The following is a 24,648-nucleotide window of genomic DNA, read 5'->3' as shown; positions in this document are numbered from 1 at the left end:
GATGCCAAAGAGATTTGCACTACCTTATCACTTCAGCATGATTATGATATCCAAGATATGAAACAACTGAAATATCCATGGACAGATGAATATGGTATGCATACAACAGAATATTATTCAGCCTTTAAAAGAGGGAAATCCTGCCATATGCAACAATATGGATGAACCTAGATGACATTATGCTAAACTAAATAAGCCAGTCACAATTATGCATAATTCCACTTATATGAGATATTTAAACTACTCAAACTCATTGAAGTAGATAGTGGTGGCAATTGCCAAGGGGCTTGGAGGAAGGAAAAATGAATTGTTCAATGGTTATAAGGTTTCAGTTATGTGAGATGAGTAAATTCTGGAGAGCTTATGTACAACTTAGTGCCTGTAGTTAACAGTACTGAATTGTAAAAATACACACTTGTTAAGACCACAGATGCCATGTTAACTGTTTTTAACACAATTTTTTAAAAGTTACATTGCAAAGGTAAATGTATAGAGGGTAAAATATTTTGGTATTTTACCACTGGAATTAGATGGATATAATTTTGGGGATGAAAGCTAAATAAAAATATAGAATTTATAACAGTATTAAAGAATATATTTCCTGACTCTTTTTTTAATTCCAACCAAGATCTTATATAGAAAGTTTACTGTCACTCCAAAATCAGTCTCTTGATCTGAAGGAAAACAAGAATCAGATTAGAATTTAAGATTCTATATAGCTAATATTATGAAATTCTATCTGATATTTATATTAATACGGTAAAAAACAAGAGCCAGATTAGATTTCTAAGTTTCCATATAGCTAATATTATAACATTCTATATGATATTAATGAAAGAACACTCTTTTCTAGGCCCTGACATCATTTAGAAGTTTAAAGGAATATAGTAGTTTTATGTTCCTTTTTGTTATAACTTTTCTTCAGTGAGAGATAGCCTTCTCCTGACCTCTTGATAGAGATAGAAGCAGCAATAGTTCAAGTCCAAACCTGCAGTCTATCTACTATCTAATCTTTCCTCTGTAGGGATATTTCTATGTTTAGCTCATGCTGGTAGTTCAAATTTTAGTGATGAGTCAGTAAGGTGTTTGATAGAAGGTGGCAGGGGAGAGTGAAGATGGAAGAGTGATGCAGAATACTTCTCCTGGCATCTTAAAATCAATTACAGATTTAGGAAGTTCCTTATTTTGCCTGTGAATAAGACCCACCTTGGACTTTACCTCATGAGTATTTGGAAACAAAGCTGAGTTATTTACAAAATGGAAACTAAAGATCTCACAGTGTGAAGCCATGATCATCACTGAGCTCTCTGTTGGTAATGACACAACATATCAAAATCGCCATAATTTAAAATATTGTCATAAAACAAACCTTTATTTTATAGGCAGACACTAAGCCTAAAGGAAAGAGATCATGCTACAGAAAGAGATCCCTGTTACCTCCATATTAATTTCCAGTGGAGTGCTTTTGACTGTGCATAGTTACAAATATAATTGTGAGACTGGACCTCCTAATACAGCCAAATGATTCAGTGTATAGTGTAGCCATTAACAAAAGCTCAAAAGCTGGAGTCATTACACTTGACTTTGAATTCTAGTCTTGCCACTCGCAAACTGGGTCACTCTTTGCAACTAATTATTTAATAATTCTAAGCCTAAACTTTCTAATCAGTAAAATTGCAATAATCAGCAGCAGCGGCATCACCATGGTTTGGGAAATATTAATATATGTCATATAATAGCATATTCTATTAGCTATTATTTGTAGTTGTTAATTTTACTCAGAAAGATAATGGAAGAGTTATGCTTCTTATCTCTCACTGAACATAAAAAAAATACAATAACAGCTAACATGCAGAGATCGAATCTCAATGCCAAACATATTTCCACAACACTAAAAAATCACAAATACGTGTAAAGTTTAAAAGAATTCATAAGACTAATTTCAAAAAGCCAAGTTCTCCAAACTCTTCCAAACCATCCATGTACTTTGATTTCCAGTCATAATGATCTGGTAGCTTTTCAGGTGTTTGGTCTTGAGATTGGTGACTAACCCTATTCTTTCTAATATAAAGTTAGACAATCAAGCCAGAGTTTGGAGGATCATTTTCCATACAGTCATTCCAAGTAGTGAAGCAGACACACAAATGAATGCACATATACATGTATAGTCTCGAAATGAATAAAGTATTTTATAAGTTGCCATACTTCCCGTTTATTGTCTGAAATAATTGACCAGGTGTTCAAGGAAGCCAACTTTGAGGTTTTCTAAATTCTTCCCATCCTCTCTAAACCCTTGGGGCAATATTTACCTCAGTGAAAGATCAAATTCCCTCAGAGCACAGGAAGAGAGCTGTTTATTATAAGAAGTAAGTGCCAAGCACACTATTGGAAAAACAGCAAAGGTTATTACACCCTGTTCCCCATGAATACCTCAGAGGTTTTTGGTGTTGCTGTTAAAGTTTATCTGATTGCATGTAAGAAGACTGTAGTGCAGCACTGAACATTTCGCATGAATATAAATATCACAATAAGTAAGAGCCCCCTTTTCTAGATTCACTACCTATTCTGCCTAACCAGGTCAGTCCCAACAAAGGACAAAGTACTGCAGCAGAGAGCTTTCAGAAATAGCACGTTTTCCAAGGCGTGATATCAACCAAGTGTTAGAAGTTCACCTAGCATATCACTTTGCCAATATGCATGGTCAAGAAAAAAGACATATTTTGAAACAGTCTTACTCCCATGCTAATGAAAAAATTTGAAAGCCACAAACGGTTGAAGTAACAAATCTGGAAAACAAAAAACCTTTATATTATGTTTATAAAAGATATTTTTTAAATAAATGGATAAAAGTATATTTGCTATACAGAAGCATTTGGTTTTAACTATAACCTTGCATTGATAGCCCTTCAAATCTTAGTTCCCCACAATATTGGCTATCAATTTTAAAAGCATCTCTCACCATGTCATCTGCTCTAAGAAGACATCATTAACTCCTCAAAAAATGCAGTAGAGCCCTGGCTGGTGTTGCTCAGTGGTTAGAGCACCTCATGGGCCTGTGCACCTGAGGGTGGGGTTCCATTCCTGGTTGGGGTTGGTGTCAGAGAAATCGGTTGATGTGTCTCTCTCACACCAATGTGTTTTTTTTTTTCTCTCTCTCCCCACTGCTCCCTTTTACTCTCTCTGAAAAAGCAACGGAAAAAATATCCTCAGGGAAGGATTAACAACAACAGAAATGCAGTAGAGATCATAATCTTTATTAAAGCTTACTGACTTGTACTTCATTTACTCCTGCTCTAAATTCTCAGTGCTGCTTTGAAGGTAAGGTGATTTTAACACCATTAGGATGATATTAGCTCTTTTTCTCTTGCTTTAAGGTAGGATTATATCAAAATTTCCAAAAGAATGACTTTGAAGTTTATGTTTATAACCCAATAGAAAAATTGAATGCTTCTCCCATAGTAAATTTTGTACAGACTTAATTTATTTAAGCAAAAATTACCAACTTTTTAAGTAAAGAAGGACAAGCTAATTTTAATGTCATTATGTCAAAATAAGCTCATTTTTCTATATATAATTATCTATAAAATTATAAAGAATGAAGCTTTTTATACAAGTTACCTTCTTTTATGATAGAAGGTAAATTTGAGAAATTCATCTTTTGGCTATGTTTTAATGTTTTTAAGTTATATCTTTAAAGAAAATAGCTAACATTTTAAAAGATAACTGCAAATGGTTTTATAAACAGTCTATCAGATTGGTTCTTGTAAACAAAATAAAAACTTAAAAAGATGCAGACATTTTGCCTCATACATTAGCTGGTCTCATGATTTCTACTATGTAAATATTTTCAACTACAATCTACTTGATTTTGTCATTAGAAAAACTGAAAAACCCGAATTAATGTTTTTGTGGTTGTGATTCCTATCCATATACAAAATATAAATAAAATAAAAAAATTCAATCCAAATAAATATATATTTATATATATATATTTCAACATCTTTCATATGTTTTCCTATAATAGGGTTATAATAAGTCTTCTTAATAAGTGCCTAAATGGTTGTGTTCACATGATTGAATACAGTTAGTAGCATCAGTGCTTAATAATGAACAAGGATAGTGTATCTTTCTAATCCTGGCTTAAGAAATTGGCAAAGAAATTGCTAATGGTGGCCTTAATTTATTATAAATAATTAGCTTATACCTACTCTTAGAATATATAGTAATAAAAAGGAGCAGAGTGATATTTACAGTTTTGCAATTCAACTGAATTCATTAATATGTAAGAGATTTTGTTTTGGAATTTTTTTCTTCTTGAACATTGAAGATTTCTTATATCGACTGGACCGTAACTAAACATCAACGTATCAATTAGTTGGGAGAAATATCCTAGAACAAGGGGTGGGGATGTTGTTAAATTTAGTACCTAATCAAAGGGCCTCCTGAGATTGATTAAGTACTTAGCCCCAATTCTTCAGCCCTCTGGGTATTCATCCCTTAGCAATAGCAATAGGACTTTGCAGTTGTTTTATTATGAAGTATAGTCCATCTCCCCCCTGCCTGGCTCTGGGCTAGTCTTTTGCTTCACTTTGATCCACAGAATGTGGCACCATGGCAGGTATAAGCCTAAGCCTCAAGAGATCTGTATGTCCCTGCTCTCTCCTGGGTTTTTGCCAGTTCTATGTGACCAAGCACAAGCTACCTTTTTTAGAGGATGAGAGCCCATATGGAGAAAAGCTGAAATTTCTCAACCAACAACAAACCATCTCCAGAAATAGAATTGCCTAACCGATCCAGATGCATGAGCGTGCCCACCAAATCGGAGACACTGGCCAGCTGAGCCCAGCATAAGCAGTTGACCCAAAGATTTACAACAAAAATAAATGTTTATTGCTGTATGTCACTGAGAGTTTTAGTAGTCACACAGTATTGTTGTGTAATTGTTCATGGATAGCCCATTTCTAGATCTTGTTCTGCTGCATTCCTCCAAGTTTCTTCACATTGATCTCTCATCTGAGGAGAGTGAATTAAGTGGAAAAAGCAATACTATGTAGAAAAACAAAAAATCAGGACTAGCCCTCCAAGTCTCCTATGTTATATACATCAACTTAGTTGGAATCCTTTCAGTAAACTTAACTGAAAAAATAAAATATTCTCAATGTAATATATTAGACATATTTGCACTGCAGGGGGGGGGAACTAATATGAAATCTAGGATCTGAGAATTTTTTAATTTCTCAAATGCTAGTATTTCCTAAGAACACTTAGATGTAATAAAGTTTCATTTACTTTCTTGCCAACTTTAGAATAATAACTTAGTTTGTTCACATTTTAAAGTAAATGGGAAGTATTCTACAAGAAAACAAAAGAGGGTAGAAAAGGAGAAAGAATAAAAGCAAACAATGCATCCAGTCAAATTTGTGATCATTTAAAAAAAATAGAAAAAATATATATATTCACTTTAAAAAATTATGTTAAATTAGACACAAAGCATAATTGGTTTGGCATGTTTCCATTGGAGAGTTCATCTTCCCATTTTTGGTAACAGTCATGTAGTGTTATAGTTAATAGTAAAATAATTTGCAAAGTTTTTTGTTTTGGCTTTTTTTTTAATCAAATATTCAACAACAGAGCAACCTTTAAGTTTTATGAACCAGCAAAACAAAAAAATTGGAGACAACTCTGGTTTTATTTCTGGTGTCACAGCAAGGGCAATGGGTCACACATTTTTGAATCATATACATTAACTCATTAAAATATTGTTTTGCAAAAACCTATTGCTGTGTGAGTTTTTGCTTTTCAAAAGCAAAGACTAGATCTTTGTTTATTGGTACTGAAATTTCATTAAGTATCCCTTTTTAGAAATTGGTAGTCAAGCTGTTTAATTTGTGATCCTAAAGCAGACAATGAGACAGAGACTGGTGCATATAGTTTACTTGGGGAGTGATCTTAGGAAACACAAGTGAGGGAGGAAGGAATGATATAAGTGTAGAAAGAAAGGGAGAAAAGCCAGGAAAGGATATATTAGTAAGAGGAATGCTGCTGTGGACAATGGATGCTCCATTCTATTGGCTCCCCTCTGAGAAAGTAGAAAGCATGCCTCCAAATTATCCACCACAACAAATCTGTTAAGGGCTGCCCCTGGGGGTGTGAAGTTTAGCCCAAGTCATTGTTTTGGAGCTGGAGAAAGACTCAGAGAAGCAGACAGATGCAGGTATTTGTAGTGGGGCTTTGTCACCAAGCTGAAAGTTGTTTACCTCAACTGTAAGGGGATACGGAGGAGAGATTTAAGAAAGTTTTCCAAAGGTTTGGCCAAAATTTGAACACCCCCAAAATATTTATGTTTGAATCAAAACACAGAATCCATGAAATTGTAGATAATACTGAGCATAAACAAAAGATCCGCATTATTGTGCTAGAAAAACATTCCTGTAAAAATGGTATTTTTTCTCAATTTTTTGATCAATTCATTCTAGTTCCATGAATATCTTTATTTTTCAAAGGTCTTAATCTTTCAGACTCAACTTTTCTTTCCTTCATGTACAAACTTAATAAGGAATTTTAGCACTTCTTTAACAGTATCTTCAATTGAAACTCCGAGTCAATGACTGAATTATTAATTAATTTAAGCAATGTTTAAAAAATGGTTATCTTGCCCTGGCCAGGTGGCTAAGTTGGTTGGAACATTGTCCTGCTACACCAAAAGGTTGTGTGTTCAATCCCCAGTTGTGGCGTGTACAGGAGGCAACTGATCAATATTTCTCTCTCTTTCCCTTGCTCTTGCTCTAAAATCAATAAACATATCCTTGAGTGAGAAAAATAAAATAAAGGTTATCTTGAGTAGAAAACTAAAGTTAATTTTTTTAAACCAATGACTAAAGAAAAGATATATATATAATATTTATAACTCATTAAACATTAATAGCTAACTCATTGACCTGAGCTGCTTATAGCATGTTAAATTTCCCTTTTTTTTTTTTTTTAACCAGATCTAGAATACTTAATTTGGCAGATCTGATTGATATGATGTGACTAATTTTTTTAAAAAAAGTATCTTAGAGACTATTGGGGAAATTTGGGCTGTGAGGCACAGCAGGTCTGGAACTACCTGCAGTGACTGGTAGAGCCATCTGGTCATGGTCATTTAGCACATTCCAGGTTAAAAGCCTCGAAATCACAGTATCTCAGGATCTTTACCCCCTCTACTTTTTTTGTTTTGTTTTGTTTTTTGTTTGCTTTTAAAAATTTTCTGTAGCAGTTACACTGATGTATTCATATTAAATTTGACTATTCATTTTTATACTTTAGTATTATTACATATACCTTGAATGTTTATAATGTGCAATAAGAAGTAATCACAAATCTAGAACAGCTACATGTCTTTTGCTTAGCAGTCCTTGGCTTAACTAAAGGAAGTGTATTTTTGTGAATGGACATTACAATTTGGGCCAATATTTTGGAAACAGAGAGTCTAGCCATTGTGTCTCTAAGGCTGCTTGTTTATATGCTTGCACAGTTTATTAGTAAACACAGTTGAATAACTGAAATTCAAAGCAAATTCTTGAGCAAACAAATTTGACCTTAGTTATCATGACACTGCATTCACCCTCCAGTGAATCTGTCTTTCCTTCTCACCCAGCAAACTGAGCATTAAACTGAGTGACAGTATATTTATTAAGGCCTTTTTACACAGAACAACCATACCCCACTGAAGATTACTCACTGTTGATAAACCTTTGACCTCTGGAAAATCATAAAATTTTGGCTTCTTTGTCATTGCTTCAAATGCAGAGAGGAAGTGTTCAATTAATATTGTCAAGCTATATGATATAGAAAAAAACATATTGTTGACTCAGATTTAAATTATGTCAAAAAAAGAAAAAAAAAACAGCAGGAAACTGTTTCAAACCAATCTGGACTTTTTCAACTCCAGCTTCCTAGTAGTAAATTCATTTATTTTTTTTAATGTATAAACTGAATGCAGTTGGCAAATCAGTTGCATCCATAACTATTGGCTCAGGAAATATATCTACTTTAACAAATTTCTTTCATATTTTCTCCTGCTCTGTTTCATGTTCAAGTAATAATTCATTTGTACAAGTGGATAAAAACAGCAAGTCCAAAAGGAGAATATATAGTAGGAGGGTGTTTAGGAATCAAAACATTTTAAAACAGTACAGCTGTTCTGATACTGTTATCATGCCAGCTATTTCTGATGGTTAGGTGACTGGAAGAGGCAGAACAAACTTTCAGTGCAACTATTTTGCTAACATGTTTCCACCACTGTGGTATGTATTTATCTTTCAGTGTGATGCACACCATATGCACACACTGAAAAGATGCCAGGAAAATACATGTGCTCTTCAAAAGATAGAAGCTTATGAATGCAATTCTTGGTACTTTCTACCCACTGAGAGGAACTTGAACACCATGCAGGAATCCTCATTCAAAGAAGTGAATGATGCATTTCATATAGAATAGCTTACATTCATTTTCTAAACCATCCGAAACTAATGCCATGAGTCATACGAAGTCTCAGGAACAGCCTGGCTCCAAGCCCTGCGACTGCATAGCATTCGCTCCTCTCCCCCACCCTGCAGCATTACTTGCTACCTAGAAGCTCAGATCTGAGACTAACAATCCTGAACAGCTCTCCCTGAAGGGGATACAGCGTTGTAGCATTCTTTCTCTCGGGAGGCATACAGGTAGAGACTGAAAACACGGACTCAAGCTAAACCGTGTGTAATTATTTCTAGCTGTGTGACTCAGTTCAGGTTTCTGCGTGTGCCTCTTTAATGTTTCATCATTTGTAAAATGTGTGTTATAATAGTTTCTATTTAAGGGGGATGTTGTAAAGATTACATGACTGAATTAAGAATAGTGCCTAGCCTGAAGTAAATGTTCCATAAATTCTTTTATCACTAATATGAAACATTTCCTTTGCTTATCTCGTAACCACTGTTGACTTCCTATGCAGATGTGCTTGTCTCTTCCTACTCCACGTAAAATAATGGGCTAATGTGAAAGGCCACTTTACCACCATTCTCCCATTTTTATAGTATTACACATTCAAAAAAATTAGAGAACTGATCCTTAGAGAAGGCAAAGTAAGCTGCATAAATCAAATGTGGAAAATCTGTGTATGAATCTTTCTAGTCTTTTACACCTGAAAATACGATAATTGATTAAAGCACAGCTGACAAGAAACAACCTAGCTGATCTTAATATTTTCTTTAAATTCCTGCTATCGCACTAATCCTTCTATCAGGCAGGGAAGGGCAAAAGTAGGTTTACCATTGTAATACAAATAATACAATAATTAATAATACAAGAATAAACTCTGTGTTTCCCTACTCACATATATAAACCTACTTTTGTCCACTCTGTATTTGTTTGTACATTCTCTCTTAGTTACCAAAAACTCCTAGAATGTAGGAGCTGCATCTAAGTCATCTCTGAATATTGATACCCTATACATACCTACTCAGTAAGTGTTTACTGAATTAAAAATAAGGCAAGTCAGGCTGCTGCTTGAGCCTGAGTCTTTGTTTTTTGTTTTCCTCCCTGATTAACAAGACCTCCAGCACTGGCTCCAGCTTCTCTAAAACTACCAGATCCTGGGCTCCATGCAGTTGCCCAGCCACCAGCCCAGGCGGCCAGCAGTAGGGCCAGTGTCTGTGCAGGAGCCTGGGGCTGGGGCTCCCAGATGTCAGTGTCCCACTACACCAGCGTGCAGCACGGCTGGGGGTCCAGGGGCCTGCCTGTGGGGGTGGCAGTAGGTCTGGTGGGCATAGGGGATATCCAAAATGAGAAGGAGACCATGCAATGCCTGAATGACACCTGACCTACTACCTGGAGAGGGTGAGAAGCCTGGAGGCTGATAATCAGAGACTGGAGAGCAAAATCTGGGAACATCTGGAGAAGAAGGAATCCCCGGTCAGAGACCAGGGGCACTATTTGAAGACCATCAAGGGCCCAAGGGCTCAGATCTTTGTAAGTTCTGTAGATAGGGCCCATATGGCTCTTCAGATTGACAATGCCCATCTTACCGCTGACTTCAGAGTCAAGTATGAGACAAAGCTAGGCATGCACCAGCCTGTGGAGAGTGACATCAATGGACTCCGAAAGGTCATTGATGACACCAATATCACTCAGCTGCACTGGAGACAGATCAAGGTTCTCAAACAGGAGCTGCTCTTCATGATGAACCACTAGGAGGGGGTAAATGGTCTACAAAACCAGATTGCCAACTCTGGAGCTGTATGTCCCCAAATCTCAGGATCTCAGCAAGACTATGGTGAACATCCAGGCCTAGTATGGCAAGCTGGCCCAGAAGAATTGAGAGGATCTAGACAAGTACTGATTCCAGCAGACTGAGGAGAGCACTACAAAAGTCATCTTATAGACTGCTGTGATAGGAGCTCCTGAGGTGATGCTCATGGAGCTGAGATGTACAGTCCAGTCCTTGGATATCAACCTAGACTCAATGAGAAATCTGAAAGCTGGTTTGGAGAACAGTCTGAGGAAGGTGGAGACGAGCTATGCTATGCAGATGGAATAGCTCAATAGTATCCTGTTGCACCTGGAATCAAAGCTGGCCCAGACCTGGGCAGAGGGGCAGTACCAGGCCCCTGCTGAACATCAAGGTCAAATTGGAATCTAAGATTGCCACCTACTGCCTCCTGCTCAAAGAAGGAGAGGACTTCAATCTTTGTGACACCCTGGACGACAACCACTCCATACAATCCATCCAAAAGACCACTACCTTCAGGACTGTGGATTGTGGATGGAAAAGTAGTGTCTGAGATCAATGACACCAAAGTTCTAAGGCACTAAAGGCAGAAGTGGGACACCTTTTGAAGGAGCAGGAGGCCAATAAAAAGTTCAGGGATCATTGAACATTAAAACCAGTAATAATAAAGCAAGCCATATGTTAAAGGGAAAAGATAACTGGGATCTAAAAAACTGTAGTATACAGGTACTATATAGGCAGGCAGACAGCTCTAAGATTCTTGAAGAAGGGAGGGACTGGACAGAGAAAGTTTCCATGAGGACAGTGAATAAGTATGTTCTTGAAATGTAAGCGCTGACAGGAAAGAGTCAGGCAGGACCTGAGAGACAGATAAATATATTTACTTCATCCATGGGAGTGTCAACTTTAATGTTTTGCATTTTTTCACAGGAATTAATGCGATCTTATTCATAAACATCTAAAACCATGGTGTCTAGGGAAAAAAACGTTTCACTATTTAACCTGATTAAGTTGTCCCAAATGAAGTGATAAAAGAAGAAAAGAAAGTGTCATAAAAAAGAGCTTATGAGGGTGAGTCACCTGTCAGTTAAGAACAGATGCTGGTGATTGTCTTCTCAGCACTTTTCAGATAGCGAGGTTTAGCAATTGTTCTTATGCTAAATATTATAGATAACCCTAACTTAGGTTGAAAAGGGAGTCAGAGAATATAAAATTCCCCTTGTTCAACATGAATTATTCTCAAGTTCATAATTTCAAACCTCTTTGAATTCTGAACTATCTCCCATCTAGTAGTGGTCAAATATCACCCCCTCCCAAAAGTATTAAAGAATTTTGAGTTTATCTATATGAAATCTGTGGATTTATTTATTCTTAATGGAGAACAAAATACAAAGCAGAACAGTACGTGTGAAGACTCAGCCAGTTAAAATCCAAAAGCACCTCTCAGCAGAGAAAAGCATGATCATAGTGGAGCAAAAATCCTAGAGATTTCACTACCAATACTCCCAGTTTTTAATGATAAAAACTGAAGTCCTGTGAAATGCTACAAATTATGTAAGGCTGTAAGTGCAGCGATAAAGCCAAAAACTCAAAACTCTGGGCTCATACTCCAGGTCCACCCACTGCAATGAAAGGGAAGCTAATATTGAGAAATTAAAGATATTAGTCTTCCAGAGACCAAATGAAAGGGTAGAGCTAAAGTTACTTAAGTAAATGGGGGGAAAATAAAATGAGATACACCAGTTAGAATAATTATGCCCTTAGTTCACAAGATCCTTGGAAGAAATTGATGAAGGAAAGAAAATATCAAGTAGAAGTTACTGAAATGAAAATTCATATATGTATGCATACCTGAATAAGTGACATATAGTAGCTTTGAATATATTGCACAGTTGTTCATTTCAGTTGGACATATGAAGCATCTCTGAAGTGTAGTGGACTGTGTGAAGGGGAAAGTTACTACAAAATATAGCAGTAAGAATAGAGAAAAAGAGTTTCAAGAGCTTCGATTTACTATTAGTGGTAGCATCATAAAGGTATCATAAGACATGTTTCAATTTCCCCATTACATCAAATGTCCCTTGAAGAAGTACCTTTGCACATTGGTGTGGAAAATTATATTCTGTGTGATGATTCATAACAGCCAGGACACCTTCTATTTAAATACAGGGTGGCACAAAAGCAGGTTTACAGTTGTGAATACATGAAACACAGAGTTTATTCTTGTATTATTCTTATTTATTAGTTATTGTATTATTTTCCATACAAACCTTCTTTTGCCTCACCCTGTATATAGAGAAAAAACATCTAGGATAGAATTGGCCCAGAATTAGACTTATAAGTCTAGTGGAATGGACACTTGGTTCATAAAGTAAACTGTAAGCTCTACAGGAAGTTGTGAGCAGAAGAGAGATGAGAAGGTAGCATCCTGATAATATATTGTAAGGCAAGGAAAAATGGGTATACATCAGTAGAATGGGTTGGGGAAGCGCAGAGAAGGAGATTATATATATATATAAAATAATATGTTATATTCCAACTAGTTAGTTGGACATGAGAATGGGGACTAATAAATAGATAATAATTCATTATATAAGAAGGCAAATAAGTGATGGAGCTTTAGAACAATCATAGCATTGGTTAACCAGCTCTTAACCATCAGTTTTGGGTTGAAAAAAATGCAACCAGCCCTGCTGGGCGTGGCTCAGCAGTTGAGTGTCGACCTACGATCCAGGCGATCGGGGTGCGATTCCCAGTCAGGGCACATGCCCGGGTTGTGGACTCGATCAATGACTGTCTCATCATTGATGTTTCTCTCTCTCTCCCTCTCCTTTCCTCTCTCTGAAATCAATAAAGATATATTTTTAAAAAATGCAACCAGTCTCTGGATAGATGACAAGAAATAGGGAGAATTTGCACATCAGATATTTATTAATGAGCACATAATATTTTTCAGGCAGTAATACTAGCAAGAAAATTAAGTCTTCAGTCCTAAAGGAACAAAAAAACCAGCAAGATTTTTAAGGTATGGGCCTAAGCATAATGAATCCAATAGATGCCTAGTAATCAACACTAAGACAGAGGTTCCCACAGGTATCAATGCTGATATTTAGAGCATTGAGGCCACATAGCTTTCTCGCTGTGCTCCTGGACTATAATTTCCATTCCTTCATCATTTTTTTCCAACTACAATTTTTTATAGAGAATATACTCTAAACTACTATACATATTTGTCTTATTTCTTTCACATATGTATAGCATACTTCCCTGGAAATACTGTGAGAAGACAGAACATTTGCTGGATACACAGTTGAAAACATCTGGACTGAGCCTCTGTAATATACCAGCTCTTTGGCCTTAGTGAAGGCTCTAAACTTCTCTTCACCCTACAATGGATTCAATAATTCCCACCTCACATGTGTTTTCTAAGAATTGAATAATCCAATACAAGTGAAAATATGTTATAAAGTCATGCCTTCTATCAGCGGGTTTTTAAAAATATGGCAATTGAAAGTTTTCCCCCAGATGAAATCTGGAGTGAAATACCAATAACAAAAATAACAATATTTAAATGCATTTTAATAAAGTAGATCCTAAGTCAAAATATATAACATTTACTTATTTAAAAGTTTAGTGACAAGAACATTTACTATTCAGATTTCAATTTCCTTTATATTAGTTGCATAGAATCAAGAACACTTGGGTACCCACAATAAAGTAATTGCAAACAACATTACAAAACTAAATCCTAATTATAACACCACATTTTACTGTATAATTAATTTAAAAAGTTACAGATGGCACATGACAAAAATTTTAAACAATAACCACGTTGTAAAAGAGTATGCAATAGAATACAAAGCAACTAAAAGCAAATTTTAAGGACCTCTTACACAGAATTACCTTGTTAACAGTTTCTTATGTATCATCCAGAAAGAGTCTGTGTATATAAAGCATAGTAACCAGATCTTTTTAAGATCTCTTCGCAATATTGCATGCTATTGAACTAAGTAGATCTAGAAACTTTAAAGTGAAATAATAAATTCTTTGTGAAGATTTAATCAATTGCTCTCAATCCTTAAAATATCAAAATAATATAAGAAATACATAGTATTTAGAATTTCTATATGTCAAATGTTACAATAGTATCACAATACAGTGTGTTATGTGTTTACTTTTTAATGAAAAACTATCGCAATATGAAGAGAGTGTGCTCACAGCACACACAGCTGAGATTTGTTGGGCATTTAATGGGACATAGTGTAGGTGTATCTGTATGTGGACTAGGATATACGTTTTACATGAGTGCCTATGTGAAGTGTAAATTGAAAGGAAGACCTGTGATAGTTACATTATAAGAAATTCAAATGAATTTTAATGTGGTTTTAGTAGGAGAGATTTATTTTAAAGTCTGCACAAAAATGAGAGCCAGTGCCTATTGCCAGTTAACCTTGTAAGAAAAGTTAATCTACTGGTGTTATCTAATGTACTCAGATTAACTAAATTACTTAACTGAATGTTTTCAATACAGTTTTAAGTGTTTTATATATATAGTTATTTGATAAAATTCAAAGTTTAAGACTTCAAAATCTTTAAATTGCATGAGGGAACCATAGTTTTCCAGTTAATTTGGTTTGAAAACAGTATTTTCCTAATGTGGTTATATCTACTACATTATTGAAGTTTCTGCTAATTCTTTTGCTATTAATTTTTAATCTCACAAGTTCAGAGTCAATATTTTAGAACTACATTGTTTATTCCATGGTTTCTCATCATATAGGTACTTTAAAAATTAATGTAGTAGTTACTTAGTTTATTAATTCTATGTCAAGCAACCTGAATATCACATGATCTTTTCTTGCTTTTTATTTCCAGCAATGTGGCCCAGTTTCAGCATGTCTCTATTACCACATACTCAATCCTAGCAAAATTAGTGTATTATTTCTACAGTGACCTTCTCCACATTAGAATATCATAAGTAAACATAACCAGATAAATAAATAAGATATGAAATAAATGTATGTTTCCTTATCTCTACTTAATATATCAGTTAAGAAATAATAAAATACTAAAATAATAACCAAAGGTAAATACTCCTAATGCTTAATGTAGTAATATTATGTAGCATTAGGTACTTATTAATGATTCAGCCTGCATCCATTTTGAAAATTCCCATTTGAAAAAGAGACAAGTTTTAAATAATAGATCATGTCCTTCCTTGTAAAAATAATAACTTTACCATATATACAAGGAGTTAGACTATTAGTATTGTCTTTTGTATAATGTTTAAATGAGAGAAATGAAAGTGTTGGGTCTTTCAGCATCTGTGCATATAATAATTTAAAATAAACTTCAAGAATATTGTCAAGTAATGTGGAATTTCAGACAGCTATAATTGACAATTGATACAGTCTGGATTTAAGCGGTTCAAGATTCAGTAAGAAGAAAAATGAAAAAAAAAAAAAAAAAAAAAAGCATGTCTATAAATACATAAATCACTGTGGGAACCAATAAATCCCTCCACCAACGCAGTATTCCTTCTTTGTCTCACGGAGCAGTCAGGGTGGAGATCCACCATGGAGACACATGCAGGCCCTTGTCCCTGCATTTATACATAGCTAAACATCAGCTTGCAGATGGAAACTTCAGCATCAAGGCCCTGAAACATTATTCTATGTATGTAAATTGATACTTCCCTGTCCATCCCCAGAGGACTGCCTCAGAGCTGGAGCTAATACCCTCCTTAGTATTTGTTTCCATGGTGAAATGCATTAGTACACAATATAAGAGAAGTCTGCATATCTGTGAGGCACAAAAAGTTAGCAAACAAATAACATCTTGTAACTGTAGTTTTGAATAAAAACTGTAATTTTCCTCTTCATTATCAATTTATTGAATTCTTATAATGATTAGCACATAAAACTAAAGTTTTTATTAAAAAATATTGAATATATATGTAATATTCAAGAATATTAGCTTAGAATCATAAATTGAACATTAATACATAGCTTGGGAATATTTGAAATAATAAAAAGCTTGAAGTATGCATGTGTTGTGTGTGTGTGTACATATGCAACTTTCAATATCTGAATTTTTATATTTGCCTATACAATTTAGATATCCAAAGCACTTCTCATGTTTTATTATTAACATTCTCACTGAAAAGGATATGATTGGAGAAAGTAGTTGTGCTTATTGTTTAAGAAGTTGCTCATGAAAAAAATCACAAGTAATAAATATAAATTAGAATAAATCAAATGGTGACATAAGTTATATACATTCACACAAAGTAGCTCAAAATAATAATAATAAAAATTATTTATGTGTCCGATAATATGCCTGAGCCTCAAACAAGATTTCGGTCAGTCCACAGATTCCTGTGAGCTTAGCTTGAGCAATGTTCAGACCATCAGCCTTCTTTCTCTTACATTAAATATATAATTTTTCCTTTCTTGTATGCACTTTTGTTCCAAGGTGCTTGGATGCAAATCTAGCATTTTAAATACTCTTGTATCGATTTGGTTAAAAAGTGTTAATAATGGCAAGAAGGAGGGAAGAAGAGTATTAATAATGGAGGGAGAAAGGGAAATTGAGAAAGAGAGAGAAGCAGAGGAAAAGAGAACAGGGACAGAGGCACAAAAACAGAGAAACAGAAAAGAACCTAAAAACATCGCTTGTTTGGGAATCCCCAGTGCACCCATCTAAATTGGTGGGCCAGTCGCATCTCACTCATTGTAAACCAGCGTGAGCTAGTTTCCTGGTACTTGTGTTTAAGAGATTCTGGGTTACTACTGAGAGTCACTGAGGGATTTCAATCAGGAGTAACAGAAACGTGTGTATTTAGAGTGACTAATTCTGTGGCAAGGAAGATGATACACTAAAGACCAGGAGGAGTTTTTTGCAAGAATCAGTGAACAACGTTACTGGCTAGAATGAAGCCTTGGTTCCAAGGAGGTAAAAGAAGACATCTAAAGTAACCCTCAGTCCCTTGCCTTGAGGGTTTGGTTTATGATGACACCATTTGAAAGGAGGAGTAATGGGGTATAATAGCTTTGAACAGGGCTAACAATAATTTCTTTCCAGGGCATGCTGAGTTTGGGGTATCTGTGGGCTAACCAAGAGAAAAAGTAATAGTTTACATAAATACCTAGAGCTCAGGGGTGAAAAGTCTGCTTAAGTAAAAAGAAATATACAGGGGTGGGCAAAAGTAGGTTTACAGTCATCAGTACATGAAACACAGGGATCATTCTTGTTTTATTATTTATTAATTAGTGTATTATTTATTTGTATTCCAACCATAAACCTACTTTTGCCCATCTCTGTATTTAAAAGATATCAAAAGGTGGCATATACTATACAGTGAATAGTCAGACATTAGAACAGCAAAACTGAAGAGAGGTATAATAACTGATGACCTGAAAATCTATGCTCCAATATCAAGTGAAAAAAAAGGATTATACCTCAGCTACAATGATAACAATGCAATAACACTTGTGCACAGAAAAGTCTGATAATTCATAAAAAGAAAATGTGAATTGTTGAGTTTTAGAGACCTACCATTTTTAGAGTTTTTGTTTCTCCTTCTATATAATTGTCTTTTCCTAAAAGTAGCATGCACAAAAACATTCAACAGAAGCGACTCCCCAAGCTCTCTTTCCTATGTAAATAACCACATGTACCCTATTTATATCTAGGAAGTTACTTCTATTAAATTCAGACACATCACTTCTTAGTTATTCTTTCCAGACTGTGGAGTCCTAATGATTTAAGCGTATCTTTATAAAGAAACCTTTCCGATCCTTTGATCATTCTAATTGGGCTTTAAAAACCTTTCTTCTCCGTTATAGCTTTGCTGAAGTGTTAACAGCCAGTCATCGCGCAACCCATGTCTGCTCCTCAGAAGGCAAAGCCCAGGTCCTATGCATGTTTTTACTTATAAGTGATAGCAGAGTACCTGCCACTGACCATTGTTTTTAAAATGTTGGCTAAATCAATAAATAAGCACTTAATATATGCTATGTGAAATAAGCCAGTCAGAGAAAGACAAGCACCATATGATTTCACTCATATGTGGAATTTAATGAACAAAATGAACTACCAAGCAAAATAGAGACAGACTCATAGATAGAAAGCAGGCAGACAGTTGGGGGGGGTGTTGAGCAAAAAAGAAAAAGAGAGAGAACTCATGGACATGGACAACAGCATGGTGATGGGGGGGGGTGGAAGAGGGCACAGAGGGGACAAATGGTGATGGGAAAATAAAGTTAAAAAAAAAAAAAAATTTAAAACCAGAATTCTTGATATTGCCAGACCATGATGGCCTTTTAGATCTCATTACCTCATATTAGACTAATGTCAGGAAATTATCCAGAATTATACAATTATTTTTTCACTATATATCCGGTACTGGCAAACTATGGCCCATGTGCCAAATCTAGCCAATTGCCTGTTTTTATAAGTAGTTTACTGAAACACTGCCACACTCATTTTGTGTATTCTCAGTGGTTTCCTTCTCACTATAAAGACAAAGCTAAGTAGTTTTGACAGAGATCATATGGCCCATTGTTATCTGACCCTTTTTAGAAAATGTTTACCAATTCTGGATCTATATCAAAATGATATCTCAAGTTTATCATTTATGTGTTCAATTACAAATTTTTCTCTATATGAGTTGGACTTTTGCCCATATAAACATTTTCCTTCTTTCTGCTCCTAACATTGTGAATACTCTATAGTTTAACTCCACTTATAACCCAAAAGAATTGTGTCATCCTCAAAGCTTAAAAAGAAAAATCACTGAATAGATCTTTTACAGATTATTTATGAAAATTGTAGATAAATGTTAGTCAGGAATCAATTTTCAGGGGTTCTACTATGATTGGTTCCACTTCTACTTAAAACAAGCAATTGTGTAATTTATACAAAGTGCTCGTTACATAATATTTCATTTATTTATTACAAAAATCTCAATAATTATTATAATTCCAATTATTATTATTGCCTTCAAAGAGAGGGGATACAAGTTAATTGTTATTACCTTGCTCAAGAACGCAGAGCCAGAGAATGACTTATTCTCCCTGACTTTGATTAAGACAATAAAATCATAACTAAAAACTGTCCCCGACCGGCGTGGCTCAGCAGTTGAGTATCAACCTATGATCCAGGAGATCAAGGTTCAATTCCTGGACAGGGCACATGCCTGGGTTTTGGGCTTGATCCCAAGTAGGAGGCCTGCAGGAGGCAGCAGATCAATGACTCATCATTGATGTTTCTATCTCTCTCTCTCCCTCTCCCTTCCTCTCTCTGAAGTCAAGAGAGACATATTTTTTGTCTGTCCCCATTGCCATTTTCTTTAATCATTAAAATATACCTTGGGTAAAAAAAAAAAAAAAAAAAAAAGTTTTTTCATTGGTAAAACTGGGTAAATACATTGGTTTGTCTTTCTTCTATATTTCTCCTACGAAACAAGAAATAAGAGTAGAATACTCATTATAATATTTTCCCTGAAGGTAAACACTATACATTTTGTCTAAATGTGAAAAAAATCATATCTGCTAATAAGATTTTATGTTCCAAACAAGAGGAAAGCAAATAAGGTATGTTTATATTCTGCAAAATAGGTGCTCTACATAAGATACTGTTTGTATGTTTATGCCCCACCCTAAATCATGTAATAGGGTAAAATGATGTACAAAGGTGTAGAATAGTGACCCCAGGCTGGTGAGTTGCAATTATTATTAAGAAAAGCAAGCCTGCTTTTGATTGATTAGATCAGCGGAAGAGCCCAAAGCCAAGAGAATTCTGCTTCAGAGTATTACACACTGAGGCAAATTTAACATTACGTTACTTTTTATCTCTTGTTACTCCAAAATGGGAGTGAAATGCAATTATGCTAGCAATAGCAAAATTCTATTTTCCAGTTCAGCCCACACTTGGAAATTTCTAGAGGTCAGTCTACCTCAAATGTCCCCCAGGTAAATCTGAGGGTTATCTTTATAAGTGCTCAGAAATATAGTCCTCTTAGCTGACTCATGAGGTTTCATTCTTTCACCTCCTATTCTTGCTGCTACTAAGGCCCAACGTGCCTCTGAGTCACAGTGTTCTCTGTTAATTCTCTAATCTGAATTAGGTGGTTCTCACCCAAATGATCAAGGCATTGTCATCCTTTCCCAGGCCAAATCTTCCAACAAGCTAACACTTTGTAATACAATTTACAACAAACCCCAGTACACATGTTGATTAAGAGAAGATAGTACTCTCTGTATCACTTACCCCACATTCTGTTCATAGATTCTAAAGGAGCGCGGCCTATGTCCCCTCATTTCTTTCTAACTGTGTGTGTGTCTGTGTGTGCATGTGTTTTATCAACTCTTTTCCCCCCTAAGGCTCTGTATGAAGCTTAGTGTCTAAGAACAATGGAAGCTTCAGAAACTAAACCCTTCTCTACTCAAGAATGCCTCCTCTCATTGACCTCTTGAGTTTTATCTGGTTTCTTTAGTTTCTTCTTAGGATCAATTCTTTGTCAAAAGATTCCTTACATCTTCATGCACACAGCTCCTGCAAGCCCATGTTATGAGCCAGCCTTCCTTCTCATTTACTAGCTCAACACTGATTTTTGCATCAGATATGAAAGTTAGATGAACTTCAAATCTCTCATTCATTTTCTAGTAGAATATCTCGCTTGCATTTTACCTCTTGTAGACATCCTTTGCTCTGATTCTCAAAATAACTCAAACCTGAAATATAACTCCTTTTCCCTTAATTCTTTAGAGAAACCACCAAAACAGTCTTGCACGTATCACTTGCTTAAGATTTTGAGTGTTCTCACAAGTTGGTTGAGCACTGTGTCTCTTGGAACCTCTCTTTCCATGATCTTTTGCTGACTCTAGCCTCTCTCTGAGCTGTGGCCCCATTTTTAAACATTCTCCTCTTATCTCTCTGATTTTCCATTTTTTTTAGCCATATTTACCCACAAATGCCATTGAAAACATATTCGCCATCAAATTTTCATATATGGCTACTTATATATCCCCCTTCTTCTCATCTTCAGCCTCTGCATATTTAAGACTCAATAATACCCTCACTAAAATCAAAGACTTTCCACTCCAGGTTTTCTTTCCTTCCAACAATAGAGCCCTAGATAACCTCTTTGTTTTTGCAGCACAGAAAATGTAGTAAAGGTTTTAAAATTCCACTCTTTCCTTCCCTCCTTCCCTACCAGTTTCTGTAAGCATAAAGAAAGCACATCGATGTCAGTTCTCACAAATATAAACTATATTATTTCTTTCAAAGGCAGAAGCCCAGACAGTTTCATTTTATTTATTTATTATTTTTATTTTTTAAATATGTCTTTAATGACTTCAGAGAGAGGAAGAGAGAGAAAGAGAGATAGAAACATCAATGATGAGAGAATTATTGATCAGCGGCCTCCTGTACGTCTCTTGCTGAGGATCAAGTCTGCAATGCAGGCGTGTGCCCTGACTGGGAATTGAACCAAGATCTCCTGGATCCTAGGTCAATACTCAACCACTGAGCCATGCCAGCCAGGCCAGGAAGTTTTATTTTAAATAATATTTTCACCTTTTCCCCCTCATAGGAGGGATTATCTTTCTTTTCGAGACAGTAGTTGATGTGAAAAATTAAAAATTGTCTTTGTATCATATTTGCAGAAATTATACTACAAGTCTAATTCATTTATAAAAAAGTAAGGGCACCAATAGAATAGTCTCTCTTCTATTCCATTCTATTAGAGATACACAGTTTCCTGGTGTATCCACTTGTAATTCTCAGTAACTTTTGAACATCTGTACAGCACCCCATTCTCACTGTCTCCAGGCCCCACACTAGCTCTCATTTGTGCACCTCTTTAATCTCATGATTAAAACAACAATGAAATTTGAGTTCAAAGACATTCTACCCTGCTTTGCTTTGAGACTTCTTTAAATGTCTAATTTGCCCCCTGCTGCTAAAAATAAAGTTGGCCAAAAAGAAATATTTTGAAGGCAGTAATCAAGGGTGGATATATGGAAGGGAGGAAACATAATTAAAATACAGATATGCTTCCAGTCTTTCAGAGAACATACATGATACTAATCCTCTTATTTTCCTTTTGTCATGAAGCAGCACTCAATTATTTTCTCCTCTGTATTGCACTCAGCCATTTTCCCCAAATTGATGCTTGCTAGAGATAATGTGTTGCTGTTGAGTCTCACATGAAAAAGAATCCATCTCTGTGTGTTTTCTGCTAAGAAACAAAAGATGCTCCATTATAAAGGCTTTCTGTTCCTCACCTTGAAAGCTCCAAAATGAAGCCAGAATTACCCTCTAGAGGGCTAAGTGGTAGTATAAAAAAAGTGAAAGCACACTAATAATCTCTGCTGATTTGAGACTTACAGTGTAATCTGAACTCTTTAGTGGATAATTGGGCCCTTTAAAAATGTTTGACTGTAAGAAGTTTGTTCAAAATTATAGTAAACCTCTTTGGACTAACTAAAGAGATCTCATTTGCATTTTGGAGAGTTCGACTCTGGGGAAATTTAAAATGCTTTAAACAAATGGTTGGAGTTGGTTAGTTATAAAAGCAACTTCTGCGTGGGGGCTTGCTCAGTGTGGTTCCCTGAGTAACATGGTCCACAGGAGCCACATAATAAATGAATTCTCTGTCTGTTCATTCTACTTCCTCTCCATAAATTTTAATTTATTTCCAGGGAGAGAAAAACCTGTTCCATATGTCTGGGTAATGCTGCTTCAGAGGCATTCACATAGAGATTACAGGCATAGTCTCTTGGTATATCCCAGTAATTCTCAGTGACTTTTAAACATCTGCATAACACTCCATTCTCACTGTCTCCAGGCCCCACACTAGCTCTTATTTGTCCACATCTTTAATCTCATGCTTTAAACAACAATGTGATTGAAATTTGAATTCAAAGACATTCTTCCCTGCTTCTCTTTGTCCTGGTGCCTACTTCCTTGCAGTTAGTCCTGGGTACAAAGCACAGTAATTAAAGACACAGTTCTTCAGGATAGTTACAGTATGTTGACGAAAATAAGAAACAAATGCAATGTTTCCAGTCTTGTGGAAAATGTATATTTCAATGGAGGAAGAAACCTAACCCTTTGATAAGTCCCTTTGTTAGAAATGAGTTGGACTGATCCTTGCGGTATAATGTTGCAGAAATAAAATAAAGCCACTTTCTATCTTTTCATATCAACTCTTGTTCTAATTTCAGTGTTCCCACATGGGAAGATTACCATCGAAATAAAGAACAGTTTAAGCAAAAGAGAGGCCCTAAGTATCATAGTTAAATAGAATTTCACCAGAGAGATCATAAACGTAGTGAGTACAGGAGCCAAGGACGGTGTTATGCATTATTTTTCTAGCACTTAACACAATGACTGACTTACAGAGGGAAAAAATCATTTTGAATACTTATGACTGTCAGTCACAGTTGTCCTAAGTACTTATAGGTAAGTTTGTTGACCAAGTAATCCTCAAAATTATATTATGATATGTGTACTTTCACCATCTACATTTTGCAGATGAGAAAACTGAAGCTTAAATAAATTAATTTACCCAACATTCCTCATCTACTAAGTTGCAGAGTCAATACCATTTCCTTCTGAGTTTCAGTCAGTTCCATCTGACTATAAACCAAGTATTCTTATCAGTCTATACCACAGAGAAAGTGAGACAGAGATGAATGAGTCAAACTGAGAAACGGCGAAAGGTAAAAATACAAGCAAATAAATAAAAACAGAATGTGTAGATCAATTAGTTGTAGGGGTGGTGTTAAGATGAAAGAAAGACTGAAGGGCTGTGCTGGGTTTTGGTTTGGTTGGTTCATTGGATGATGATCCTTGTTACTGAGTTAAGGAATGTAGAGGGAGGACAGGCTTTTAAGGGGAAGGGGAAAGGATAGGGTGAAGACAATCATTCCATTTTCAACACTTTGGGTTTAATTTTTCTTTTAGACATCCAGGAAGAGAGAACATTAGGTACTAGGATGTGCGGCCTAGGAATCAGTATAGGAGTACAATCTAGTGAAATAGATTTGTGAGCCATCAGCATATAGAGTTGATTCCCATGTTCATGGTAGTTATGTTCTATAGCGTTGCAACAAACACGGAATTAGCAAATAATGAACCATTGCTTCCAGGGGAAATAAAGGGATAGGTTCTGGAGAGCCTCTGGTCACAGTATGTTTGTCAACACATTAATGTATAATCTTGTTTATTGTATTTCTATTTAAAGATTCTTTATTTAATATATTTTCTTACAAATATTTAATTACATGTAAATACTAGAAGAGAAAAGTCTAACATTTTCCTGAGTAATGTTATCGTATATTTCTTTGGCTTCAGCCTCACAGTAATACTGTCCACATGCTATTTTA

General features: G+C 35.5%; 1 pseudogene across 1 annotated transcript; it reads left to right on the top strand.

Moving 5' to 3' along the window:
* Positions 1 to 4,611: 4,611 nt before the first annotated feature.
* On the top strand, positions 4,612 to 10,836 carry LOC308561613 (keratin, type I cytoskeletal 18 pseudogene; annotated as a pseudogene). Its single transcript has 2 exons — positions 4,612 to 4,644; positions 9,577 to 10,836. The product of its transcript is annotated as a keratin, type I cytoskeletal 18 pseudogene (transcript).
* The last annotated feature ends 13,812 nt before the right edge of the window (positions 10,837 to 24,648 follow it).

This window comes from Miniopterus schreibersii, assembly GCF_964146895.1.
Source record: "Miniopterus schreibersii genome assembly, chromosome: 9".
Classification (NCBI taxonomy): Eukaryota; Metazoa; Chordata; class Mammalia; order Chiroptera; family Miniopteridae; genus Miniopterus; species Miniopterus schreibersii.
Note: the sequence above shows the minus strand (reverse complement) of the source record. Positions and strands in the feature narration are given on the sequence as shown.